The following is a 13,462-nucleotide window of genomic DNA, read 5'->3' as shown; positions in this document are numbered from 1 at the left end:
TTGGAAAGAGCACCCCACTCATGCACACACCTCCTCCACCCTATCCCCTTCGCCCAGTAACCCCAATTCACCTTTTTATCGACACTAAGGGCAATTTAGCACTGCCGATCCACCTAACCCGCACATGCTTGGACTGCGGGAGGAAACCGGAGCACCCGGAGGAAACCCACGCAGACACAGGGGGAGAACGTGCAGACTCCGCACAGACAGTGACCCAGCGGGGAATCGAACCTGGGACCCTGGAGCTGTGAAGCAACTGTGCTAACCACTATGCTACCGGGCTGCCCAACAGCCTGGGTGGCGAGAGAACCGAGCTAACGTTTCGGGTCCGGGTGACTCTTTCTCCAGGGTCTCTGCGGGTCAGGGTTCGACACCAGATGTTTTTGATACTGTCATTCAAGCTCTGTTTATGGGCATGATCCCAATCAATTGTCGTAAAAACCTATCAGGTTCACTGATGTCCCTTAGGCAAGGTGATCTGTCGTCCTTTCCAGGTCGGACCTCAATGTGACTGCAAATGGCCAAGCCAGCAACTGAGCTCAAAGGCAGTTGCGGATGATGAATAAATGTTCACCCAGTCCGTGAGACCCACATCCCACGGATGAATTTTAAAATGCTCTCTCTTTGCCGTCTATCCATTACCCAACCCTCTGTCTGTGCGAATATAATCATTTATTTTGCCGATTGAACTCGTGTGTTGCTTCTTGTCAAATAGATTTTTGCAAAGCCAATTATATGACATCTACTGGCTCCCCATCGAAAACAAAGTGAATAACTTCATCAAATAGTGAATTTGATGCCCACATGGGCTGGTTTAGCACAGTGGGCTATGACAGCTGGTTTGGAATGCAGAACAAGACCAGCAGCACGGTTCAATTCCCGTTCCAGCCTCCCCGAACAGGCGCAGGAATGTGGCGACTAGGGACTCTTCGCAGTAACTTCCTTGAAGCTGACTTGTGGCAATAAGCTATTATTATTATTCATTCCTTTCGTAAAACCATATTGATATTCACGGACCATGCTCTCATGTTTCAAATCCCCCTTAAACCTCCTCTGCCCCTCACCTTGAACTTGTGTCCCCCTCGTAGCTGAACCTTCAACTAAGGGGGACAGTTTCTCCCTCTCCACCCTGTCCGTGCCCCTCAGAATCTTGTCCACCTCAGTCAGGTCGCCTCTCAGTCTCCTCTGCTCCACTGAAAACAACTGGGTTATATAGCACCTCAACTGGAGGTTACGTGTAAATCGCTTGTGACGTGTCTGCACCAGAAGTATGCATCGGAACGAGGCAAAGGGAATTTTGAATAGAAAATAGAACAGGAAGTAGCACCTCTTGCATTTAGAATTTCTGTTTCGCCGGTGTTTCCAATGTGAAGACAAAAAGTAACCTCTGCATCAGCCCCCCACATTATATTTAGAAATAAAACTTTATCCATTTTGTGGTATTTCAACCTTAGATGTGTGTGAAGACATTAGAATAATCTTTGTTGTCATAAGTAGGCTTACATTAACACCGCAATGAAGTTACCGTGAAAAGCTCCATGTCTTTGCAACCTCTGGGGTCCGCTGGCCACTTTTCTCCTCTCAGCTGACACGCTCGATAAACATTAGCTGATCCAAACTCCAGAGCTTCACCCCCACCAGGTAGGACTAATCCAGGACTGGACGTGGTGGTGTAGTGGTCAGTGCACTGGGCTAGTGACCCGAAACCTGGACTCTGTACACATGGGCTCGAATCGCACCGTGGCTAGTTGGTGGAATTGAAATTCGAGCAATGAACCTGGAGTTGTAAGTTATTCTTCGCAATATTGTCTGTGAATGTGTTTCATTGATTTCCATATCGGCCATCCTTACCTGCTCTGAATCAACACCTCTGGCCTGTCCTCCGGATTGATCTAACCTGGTCACATCCCAGGAGGGAATAAGTGAAGAACTCCATTGGCTTCAGGTGAAACATTCAAATTAGAAGCTGGTCCTTCAGTGGTTGTGATTCTCACTCTCTGTGTAAGCTCCTCCAAACTGGTTGAGTATTCCTGCTCCAGCTCTGCCCATTGGCAAGTGTCCCACTTCATTTGAACGATTCGGGCCGGGGTGCTTTGAAGCGCCTTATCCTGAGGTGGGGAATTAATAACCTTAGCCCCCCCCCCCCCTCCCCCCCCCCCCACACATACCCTGCCAACCGACCCCCATCGCTTTAATAATTCTGATCACGGGCAGCAGGGTGGCACAGTGGTTAGCACTGCTGCCTCACGGCGCCGCGGTCCCAGGTTCGATCCCGGACCTGGGTCACTGTCCGTGTGGAGTTTGCACATTCTCCCCATGTCTGTGTGGGTTTCGCCCCCACAACCCAAAGATGTGCAGGGGAGGTGGATTGGCCACGCTAAATTGCCCCTTAATTGGAAAAAATAATTGGGTATTCTAAATTTATATTAAAAAACAAAATAATTCTCATGACAACTTTATCCATTTGACCCTGTTTCCAGATCACCTGTCCTCACAATTGCCTTTGTCAAATGTCCCTTCAGCCAGAGCTCATGTGAAGTGCCAGGGGAGGTTTTTTAACTCGGGGAGAGGTGGGTCTCGGAATGGAATTGATGTTAGCAGCTGCCGGGGAGATCACATGAGCCTTCCCACAGCAGCAGCATCTGGAGAGTTTTTGTGCTGGCGTGTATCACTGTGTGAATTACGTGGGACCACAGTAGTTCAATCTGCCTTACCCCCTGTACAATAACCTCCCAGCCCCGCAGGACAGTGCAAACCTCTCTCCATACCCCAGTTCTCTCTCTCTATGGGGAAATTGACAATAGCAGACAGCGCTGCTTATTACTGTGCTCAGAGACACAGTGGAATGTGTCACATCCAGCCCTGTGCAAAACACCATAATGAGGAAATGAGGTCATTCCCCTGATCATCAAACAGCAATCACTCCACCGCTGATATAATTTGTGGAAGCAAATTTCGTTGCTGGAGTTGAATCTTCTGACTCTTTATAACGTTTGCCTCCCCACTCAAATAGTGACCAGCTGTGTCGAGGCTCTGCCCAATTCTGGGGAGCCCATAAATATAGGATAGTGTTAGAACAAAACAAAAAAAAATCGCAATGGGCAAAGTCAAGAGAAATGTGCTCAGCAAACAACCTGGATCTGCATTGTTACCAGTCAGGCTACGGAGCACGCGTTGGAGAATGGTATTGAAATCGGCGCCTAGTTTCATTCGATTGATTGATTGAGTGATTTGATTTATTGTCACATGTACCGAAGGACAGTGGAAAGTATTTTTCTGCGGCCAAGGGAACGTACACAGTACGTACATCGTAGACAAAGTGAATAATCGACAGAGTACATTGACTAATGGTACATCGACAAAGTGATTGGTTAGTGCAGAACAAGGGGCCAAACGAAGCAAATACAAGAGCAGCATAGGGCATCGTGAATAGTGTTCTTACAGGGAACAGATCAGTCCGAGGGGGAGCCGTTGAGGAGTCTTGTAGCTGTGGGGAAGTAGCTGTTGCTATGTCTGAATGTGCGGGTCTTCAGACTTGCATTTGCCTCTGCATTTTGGTCGACGCACACCCGAGAGACTGAATGGCCTCTTTCTCAACCGTAACCTTTCTGTGGATTATCATTGTGAGGAGTTAAGAGCATTTAAATGCAAGGAAAATCTAGTTAAGCATGCGAGGGGAAGGAAATGTCTGGATGTTTCAATCGGATTGAAAGAAAAACAGTGGGAGAATGGCCACACGGTGCCTTATCCTGGTAGCAATGGGCAGCACGGTAGCACAGTGGGTAGCATGGTTGCTTCACAACGCTCGGGTCCCAGGTTCGATTCCCGGCTTGGGGCACTGTCTGTGCGGCGTCTGCATGTTCTCCCCGTGTCTGCGTGGGTTTCCTCCGGGTGCTCCGGTTTCCTCCCACAAGTCCCGTATGACGTGCGGTTAGGTAATTTAGACATTCTGAATTCTCCCTGTGTGTACCCGAACAGGCGCCGGAGTGTGGCGACGAGGTGATTTTCACAGTAACTTCATTGCAGTGTTAACATGTGACAATAATAAAGATTATTAAATAACAATACAGAATAACAGGCAGATTGGTCAGCGGCTAGATGTCAAATCCATGCATCAATATTTCTGGTGCATTTGCAAGTGTGTTGTGTTCACTGTGCTTGCAAAGGACATTGGCCGAACAAAAATAATGTGAAGCAAGGCATTGCGGGGTGTGGGAGGGGAGGTGTCCAACCCAACACAGGTTCCAGGAATATGGTATCAGTGATGTCTCTCAGTGTGTTACTTTGTTTCTTATCCTGTGCGCATACAGATCTTTGAAGAAACTTTTATCTGTTTCGCATTAATCCATCCCTGGGGCGAGACATAAACTGGATTTGCCTGACCTTAATCAATGCTTTTTCCATTTAACAGGTCTGCCATTAGAGGTGATGTTGACTTGGCCAGAGGGCGGGAGAGCAACAAGGGTTACAATCTGGAGATGGCCGTAAGAGTCATTGCTGCCAAGGACCCTTCAAGCAACATAGTCACTCTCTCCAACAGGACATTAACACCAACAGACAGCGATATTTATTAGTGTGCACAGCAGCACAGTGACTGGGATCACATCCAGATCTGGGCAAAAACCTACAGATGCTAAGCCAATGGACCAGTACTTACATGCATTCCTTCTCTCCCTCCTTTCTTAAAGAGGAACCTCATTAAACGCACGAGGCAATGAAATACAAATGGAACGTTATGTTGGCCACATTGCTGCCCGCAGGAAACATTGACTTCAGCAGCTTTAGATTGTGACCTTTCTCTTCCAATCTGAAACCCTTTTCTGGAGCACTGCATTCACGTAGCGCCTCAATACAACCGCCCCTCCCACCGCAAGCCATTTGTCTTATGTTCGACTCCTTGTTGCAATCTCTCACGGCGAGAATTTAATCTCGACAATATTCTCCCTCTCCGACTGTCAAAGGCCCCTAGGCGCCACATTCCGGCCCCTGTTCGGGTCAGCTGGTACGGGAATTGAACCCGCGCTGCTGGCCTCGTTCTGCGTCACGGACCAGCTATCTAGCCCACTGAGCTAAACCAGCCCGCTACAAACCTTCCAGGCAGTGCATTCCACACCGTCGCCACTCTCTGGGTCAAAACATGTTTCCTCAAATCCCCCTTCTACCTCCTCTGCTCCTCATGTTGAGCTCCTCCCCGAACAGCACAGTGGATCTACCTACGCCTCATGAACTCCAGTGTCAGTGGGCAATTAGAGATGGGCAATTAATACGGCTCTAGCCGGAGACGCGCACATCCCATTTAAATAGAAGCATGGCGCATCCACTGACCTCTCGTGCACCGCTATAGAGAACACGGCGTGATCAAAGGAAGGTCTCGTTAATGGGGAGGGGGTGGTGCTGGCTGACGGGCTTGGCTATGGTCAGGACCTGTGGTCAAATCCCACACCAGCTGATGGTGACATTTGCACTCAGTAAAAATCAGTAATTAAAAATTAGATGTAAACCATGAGTCATTGGCTGAGAAATACCATTAATGGTTCAGTAATCAGCTTCAGTTGATGTCCTTACCTTGTCAGTCCTGCTATTGACTCCACCTCTAGATCAATGTGGTTGGCTCTTATAATAATAATAATCTTTATTGTCACAAGTAGGCTTACATTGCAATGAAGTTACTGTGAAAAGCCTCGAGTCGCCACATTCCAGCGCCTGGTCGGGTACACAGAGGGAGAATCCAGAATGTCCAATTCACCAAACAGCACGTCTTTCAGACTTGTGGGAGGAAACCGGAGCACCCGGAGGAAACCCACGCAGACACGGGGAGAACGTGCAGACTCCGCACAGACAGTGACCCAAGCCAGGAATCGAACCTGGGACCCTGACGCTACGAAGTAACAGTGATGCGAATCCAACTGACCAGTACTTACCTGTTTTCCCTCTCTGCCTCCTTTCTTCAAGAGGAACCCCATTAAATGCACGAGGAAATTAAATACAAATAGAACGTTACCTTGGTCACGTTGCAGCCCTCGGGACACACTGCTGACTCCAGCAGCTTTGGATTGTGATCTTACTCCTCGACCTGAAACCCTTTTTTAGAGCACCACATTCACGTAGCGCCTCAGTGCAACCTCCCCATCCCTCACCAAGCCATTTGTCTTTAGTGCTTAAATGTTCTACTTCACATTGTCAGCTCTCACAGCAAAAATTTAATATCTACAACATTCTCCCTCTCTTCAGTTCTGACAAAGACCCTGAAGGACTCGAATCGATAGCTCTAATTTCCTTCCTACCAGATGCTCCCTTACCTGCTGAGTTTTTCCCGGAATCTTCTCTTCTTGTCTGACATTGCAGCCTCCGCAGTATTCTTCTCGCATTAGAACGTTATGTTGATTGGTTAAGATGACGAACGCTCAGACCGCTCCTTTGCCTCATAAGAAACACTGTGGGCAATTTAGCCTGATTGCTCTGTGCATTGTGTACAATTGGGTGCAAGGTGCAAGATATAAAAGTGAACTTGTGCCTCTGTCATTGTGTCGACTGGAGATAGAATCACAGAATAATACAATGCAGGGAGGCCCTTCGGCCCATCGAGTCTGCACCAATGCATGAAACACCCCTGCCCTGCCTACCTAATCCCATTTGTCAGCACTTGGATCCAGTGACGTGCCAAGTGCACATCCAGGTACTTTTGATGGATGTGGTACCCGCCTCTATCACCCTCCCAGGCAGTGCATTCCGCACCGTCACCACCCTCTGGGTAAAAAGGACTTTCCTCAAATCCCCGTTAAACCTCCTCTGCCCCTCACCTTGAACTTGTGTCCCCCTCGTAGCTGAACCTTCAACCAAGGGGGACAGTTTCTCCCTCTCCACCCTGTCCGTGCCCCTCAGAATCTTGTCCACCTCGGTCAGGTCGCCTCTCAGTCTCCTCTGCTCCACCGAAAACAACTGGGTTATATAGCACCTCAACTGGAGGTTACGTGTAAATCGCTTGTGACGTGTCTGCACCGGAAGTATGCATCGGAACGAGGCAAAGGGAATTTTGAATAGAAAATAGAACAGGAAGTAGCACCTCTTGCATTTAGAATTTCTGTATCGCCGGTGTTTCCAATGTGAAGACAAAAAGTAACCTCTGCATCAGCCCCCCACATTATATTTAGAAATAAAACTTTATCCATTTTGTGGTATTTCAACCTTAGATGTGTGTGAAGACATTAGGATAATCTTTGTTGTCATAAGTAGGCTTACATTAACACCGCAATGAAGTTACCGTGAAAAGCTCCATGTCTTTGCAACCTCTGGGGTCCGCTGGCCACTTTTCTCCTCTCAGCTGACACGCTCGATAAACATTAGCTGATCCAAACTCCAGAGCTTCACCCCCACCAGGTAGGACTAATCCAGGACTGGACGTGGCGGTGTAGTGGTCAGTGCACTGGGCTACTGACCCGAAACCTGGACTCTGTACACATGGGCTCGAATCGCACCGTGGCTAGTTGGTGGAATTGAAATTCGAGCAATGAACCTGGAGTTGTAAGTTATTCTTCGCAATATTGTCTGTGAATGTGTTTCATTGATTTCCGTATCGGCCATCCTTACCTGCTCTGAATCAACACCTCTGGCCTGCGTTCCGGATTGATCTAACCTGGTCACATCCCAGGAGGGAATAAGTGAAGAACTCCATTGGCTTCAGGTGAAACATTCAAATTAGAAGCTGGTCCTTCAGTGGTTGTGATTCTCACTCTCTGTGTAAGCTCCTCCAAACTGGTTGAGTATTCCTGCTCCAGCTCTGCCCATTGGCAAGTATCCCACTTCATTTGAACGATTCGGGCCGGGGTGCTTTGAAGCGCCTTTATCCTGAGGGGGGAATTAATAACCTTAGCCCCCCCCCCCCCATACCCTGCCAACCGACCTCCATCGCTTTAATAATTCTGATGACGGGCAGCAGGGTGGCACAGTGGTTAGCATTGCTGCCTCATGGCGCTGAGGTCCCAGGTTCGATCCCGGACCTGGGTCACTGTCCGTGTGGAGTTTGCACATTCTCCCCGTGTCTGCGTGGGTTTCGCCCCCACAATCCAAAGATGTGCAGGGTAGGCGGACTGGCCACGCTAACTTGCCCCTTAATTGGAAAAAATAATTGGGTACTCTAAATTTGGAGGAAAAAAAATTGGGCAGCAGGGTGGCACAGTGGTTAGCACTGCTGCCTCACGGCGCCAAGGACCTGGGTTCGAATCCCGGACCTGGGTCACTGTCCGTGTGGAGTTTGCACATTCTCCCCATGTCTGTGTGGGTTTCGCCCCCACAACCCAAAGATGTGCAGGGGAGGTGGATTGGCCACGCCAAATTGCCCCTTAATTGGAAAAAATAATTGGGTACTCTAAATTTATATTAGAAAACAAAATAATTCTCATGACAACTTTATCCATTTGACCCTGTTTCCAGATCACCTGTCCTCACAATTGCCTTTGTCAAATGTCCCTTCAGCCAGAGCTCATGTGAAGTGCCAGGGGAGGTTTTTTAACTCGGGGAGAGGTGGGTCTCGGAATGGAATTGATGTTTGCAGTTGCCGGGGAGATCACATGAGCCTTCCCACAGCAGCAGCATCTGGAGAGTTTTTGTGCTGGCGTGTATCACTGTGTGGATTACGGGTGGGACCACAGTAGTTCAATCTGCCTTACCCCCTGTACAATAACCTCCCAGCCCCGCAGGACAGTACACACCTCTCTCCATACCCCAGTGCTCTTCCCCAAGGTTACCCCACATTTACCCCGGACCCCCTTAACCCTCACATTCCGTCCATTTCATCTGGATATTCGCTCCAAGTGTCCACAAGCTGGGACAGGCGCATCATGAAGACGCGTTCCAGTTTATTCCCCTGCCTGACCCATCCAGAAAGAAGGGGTACCCAGCACAGAGGGAGAGAGGCAAAGGAGACGCCAATGGATCTTGTTGTGGGATGAAACCGTGTGTGGGATATGGAACTACTGACAAGCTCATCTTTGGCAACGGAACCACGGTCATTGTGGAACCCTGTAAGTATCCACTCCTGTAATATGATCCCTCAAGATGTTATTTCAGCCCATGACTTGATTTAGACATAAAGCCGCATTGATATTGTAATTATTTCAGTTGTCTGGGCTGGGTGAGGAGCTAGCAGCGGGACTCGGGGTTAGACATGACCGGAACAGATGAGAGCGTTGCGATTTTCAACTCAAAATGATTTTAATCATTCCCTGGGGTTAAACATGAAAAAACAAGTGTGGAGCAGCGGGAGATGTTTCACTGACCCGGGAGTGCAGCACAATTATTAAACAGCACTGTAGATAGTTAGAATAGGTTCACCAACCATTGCCACTTCGATTATTTCATTTGAACTACAATCCAGCCTGTTCTGAAACACTTCCCTGAAGTCATTACACTTGTCATAGAACACAGAACAGACAGAGCAGAAGGAGGCCATTCGAATCTGCACCGACCCACTTAAGCCCTCACTTCCACCCTATCCCCGTAAACCCAATAACCCCTCCTAACCTTTTTGGTCACTAAGGGCAATTTATCATGTCCAATCCACCTAACCTGCACATCTTTGGACTGTGGGAGGAAACCAGAGCACCCGGAGGAAACCCACACACACACACGGGGAGAACGTGCAGACTCCGCACAGATAGTGACCCAGCGGGGAATCGAACCCGGGACCCTGGCGCTGTGAAGCCACAGTGCTATCCACTTGTGCTACCGTGTTGCCCGACAAATAGAACATAGAACATAGAACAATACAGCGCAGTACAGGCCCTTCGGCCCACGATGTTGCACCGAAACAAAAGCCATCTAACCTACACTATACCATTATCATCCATATGTTTATCCAATAAACTTTTAAATGTCCTCAATGTTGGCGAGTTCACTACTGTAGCAGGTAGGGCATTCCACGGCCTCACTACTCTTTGCGTAAAGAACCTACCTCTGACCTCTGTCCTATATCTATTACCCCTCAGTTTAAAGTTATGTCCCCTCGTGCCAGCCATATCCATCCGCGGGAGAAGGCTCTCACTGTCCACCCTATCCAACCCCCTGATCATCCGAGCAGGCTGGTCCTATCCCTATATTCTCAGGAGTTTCCCTCCTTTACCGATTTGGAAACATACAATTAGCCCTTTTATGTCTGTCACCAGTACAGGGCAGAACAAAACCTTCACAAAAGTTTAAAGAATGTTTCTGGTGCACAAAATGTGGGGATGCTATGTTCCAGGAAGAGGCCATTTGTCCATGGTCGCCTGGCCGAATCTTTGAACGACCAATCCAATCAGTCCTTGCTTCTATCGCCCAACAATTGTTTTCCCTTCAATGAGTCATCGAATCCCTCTTTGCACCAACCGTTCAGCCTTTGCATCAACATGTCAACATCTCACAGGTACAGTTTGCAACTTTTGTACCACATCATGGATCATGCACCGTTTGATGGCTTCTGTTAATCGATATTCGAGCAGGAAATGTCATCCAAGTGCATGATCAATAAAGGGTTCGGAAAGTGCTATCTGCAATTCATATCGCATTCTAATTATTAAGGAGATAATAAATATGAACAGGAGTGGGCAGGTCTCAAAGATATGGTTCATCACCTAGCTAAACCACTTTACCTTTCCCAACATCCTTAATCCTGACAGCATCACCCCCCTCACCCGCTATATCTATCTTTTGAATGTGCTACACAAATATCCTCCAAGATCAATGCAGAAATCTCTCCTCAATCCAATATGGCCGACCTTGCACTCATTGCCTGGACCAACATTTATTATCCACCCCCAACTGCTCTTAAACTGACTGCTTTATTCGGTACATTCAGAGGGTATTCTTTTGGAGTCACATGGCATTAGTAAACCAGACGGGCTGTTACAACAATTGACAATGGTTTCGAGCTCTTCATGAGATGTTTATTGCTACACTTGTATTCAAATCAAATTTCACCATTTGCAGTGGTGGGGTTTGAACCCGGATTCCCAGAACATTGCCCTGGTCACGGGCTAGTGATCCTGTCACAATGCAACTGCACCACCGCCTCCCCTACACGAATGTGCTACTTCGCGGTTCAGTGAGATTCATGATGTGTGTGCGTGCAGTAAGATGTGAAAGAACATTGCCTGAAATGAGAAGTAATGTTTATGTTGCTTATTTCAATTGAATCCAAATTCAAACAGCCTGCTGGCATCAAAAAGTGCTGTTGAATTACTTATAGAGAGGGGTTGAGTGCGGATGGTGGGGTGGAAGGGTTGAGATTTCCAGTGGGTCCAACTCTAATGGAATCCCAAAGCTGTATTTTTGTAACACTTTGAGAATTTCGTTGGAAAGCAAACCAGGAATCCTCCCACCCACTGCCCTTGGATGTGTGCATTTAGAACTCTCAACCATTTACGCATTTGACATGTAGATGTATCATGGTTCAAGGCATTACTTATAGACCATTATACTTCGGTGGTGGAACCAAATTGACCATCGCGCCAAGTGAGTATAATCTATTAGTATCAATTTGAGAAGATGCATTGACGACACAGAAATGTGTGACCTCATTGTAAAAGTGGGAGAGCAATTGTTAACTGCCAGTAACAAAAGCCAACTTAAGGAAACATACTGTGTGGAAACAAATGGCTTCTTGCCAGTCATAGATTATCATAGAATTTACAGTGCAGAAGGAGGCCATTTGGCCCATCGAGTCTGCACCGGCTCTTGGAAAGAGCACCCTATCCAAGGTCAACACCTCCACCCTATCCCCATAACCCAGTAACCCCACCCAACACTAAGGGCAATTTTGGACACTAAGGGCAATTTATCATGGCCAATCCACCTAACCTGCACATCTTTGGACTGTGGGAGGAAACCGGAGCACCCGGAGGAAACCCACGCACACACGGGGAAGATGTGCAGACTCCGCACAGACAGTGACCCAAGCCGGAATCGAACCTGGGACCCTGGAGCTGTGAAGCAATTGTGCTATCCACAATGCTACCGTGCTGCCCAGTCATACATTAAGCGTCCCTCAAACGTCTAAAACCCTAGGACGTACGAAGAGTTACCAGGTAACTATTGGTACCAGAGCTCAAATGAAAACTGACAGGTTTTTTTAAAAAGATAGAAAGTTTCCCAATGCAGGACTGATACTGGCAGGCAGGATCGAAGAGATTGGTTTGACGAGGCCTGTAATCACCGGAGTTCACAAGAATGAGAGGGGATCTAATTGAAAGGGATACAACTGCAACAGGGTTGGGAATATTAGATGCAGGGAGGCTGTTTTTCCCTGGTTGGGGAATCTGGAACTAGAGGGTCATGGTGTCAGGAAACGGGTCGGTCATTTAGGGCTGGGCTAAGGTGCAAATTCTTCACAGAGGATGGTGAAACTGAGTAATTCTCCACCATGAAGGCTGTGGTGGCCAAACCACTCAATATATTTCAGATGGAATCAGATAGATTTCTCGACTCTAAAGGCATGGAGGGGTATGGTGAGAACGTGTAAGGGTGGACTTGAGTTCAAGGATTAGCCAGTGTCATATTGAATGGTGTAGCATGCTGGAAGGGAGAAAGGCCTACTCCAGCTCTTATTGTATCGCTTTGTCACAGGAGATCAGTTTGGAAAGAGGGCATTTTAATTCCGCACCACACTTTCCCGTATTCCTAACAACCACCGCTCGACCCACTCACATGCAATTTGCAGGAGAAATAAGCCCAAGTTAATGAGTCCCATAACTATCATTGGTGCCAACATTGTAAACCATTTTGCACCTTGCTTAGTTCCTCTATGCCTGTGTTATAACATGGAGATCAGTTGGTATTGTGGGGGTGTAAAATGTGTAATAGTTATCACTTCTATAGAATTCAGAACGGTTCTCTGTCTGGTGACGAGTTTCTGCACCAACGTTTAGCACTGTGGTCTATACTGACAAGCTTACCTTCGGCAAAGGAACACAACTTACAGTGGAACCAAGTAAGTATAAACTGTTACTGTCATTGATTTAATGTGCACGTGGGTTATTAAGTCAAAGCGTTCTGTTAAATATAGAATTCCTTAGAATCCCATAGCGTGAAGTAAACAGTGCAGTCAATTGTGGTAGTTCTAGTAGTCGGTGAGTGATGTGTCCCCTCAACGGGATCTCTCTGTCAAAATGTCACTGTACAGCAACTTTTGATAATGCCATCTCCCTGTCTTTTACTGGTACCCCTGCACGCAGTCTCCATTCAAACAATCATCTAAAACCTTCTTGAATGCCTCGAGTGAACCTAACTTTCACCACGCTTCCAGGCCGTGCATTCCAGACCCGGAAACACTGGATGTGCGAAAAAAGTTTTATTTTCTCACGTCACATTTGCTTCTCTTGCCAACACTTTAAATCTGTTCTCTCTCGTTCTTGGCCCTTCTCGGCGTGGCAACAGTTTCTCCCTGTCTCCAACCTCCTCGTGTGCTTGATCCTCTCTATCAGCAGAGCTG

The 13,462-nt window shown here is 47.6% G+C and overlaps 1 long non-coding RNA gene across 2 annotated transcripts in view; it reads right to left on the bottom strand.

The window, feature by feature from the left end:
* The window catches only part of LOC140418189 (uncharacterized), a 127,004-nt gene that overhangs the window by 20,319 nt on the left and 93,223 nt on the right, over positions 1-13,462 (bottom strand). Inside the window, exon 1 of one of the 2 annotated variants that reach the window (XR_011944812.1) lies at positions 1,065-1,179. The exons of the other annotated variant lie outside the window; for it this stretch is intronic. This is a non-coding gene — a long non-coding RNA (uncharacterized lncRNA). Of the gene's footprint in view, positions 1-1,064; positions 1,180-13,462 lie in introns of those variants that run through there. 2 annotated transcript variants of the gene reach the window in all.

Source organism: Scyliorhinus torazame, chromosome 5, assembly GCF_047496885.1.
Source record: "Scyliorhinus torazame isolate Kashiwa2021f chromosome 5, sScyTor2.1, whole genome shotgun sequence".
NCBI classification, from domain to species: domain Eukaryota; kingdom Metazoa; phylum Chordata; class Chondrichthyes; order Carcharhiniformes; family Scyliorhinidae; genus Scyliorhinus; species Scyliorhinus torazame.
The sequence above is the reverse complement of the archived record's forward strand: the minus strand, read 5'-3'. Positions and strand labels throughout refer to the sequence as shown.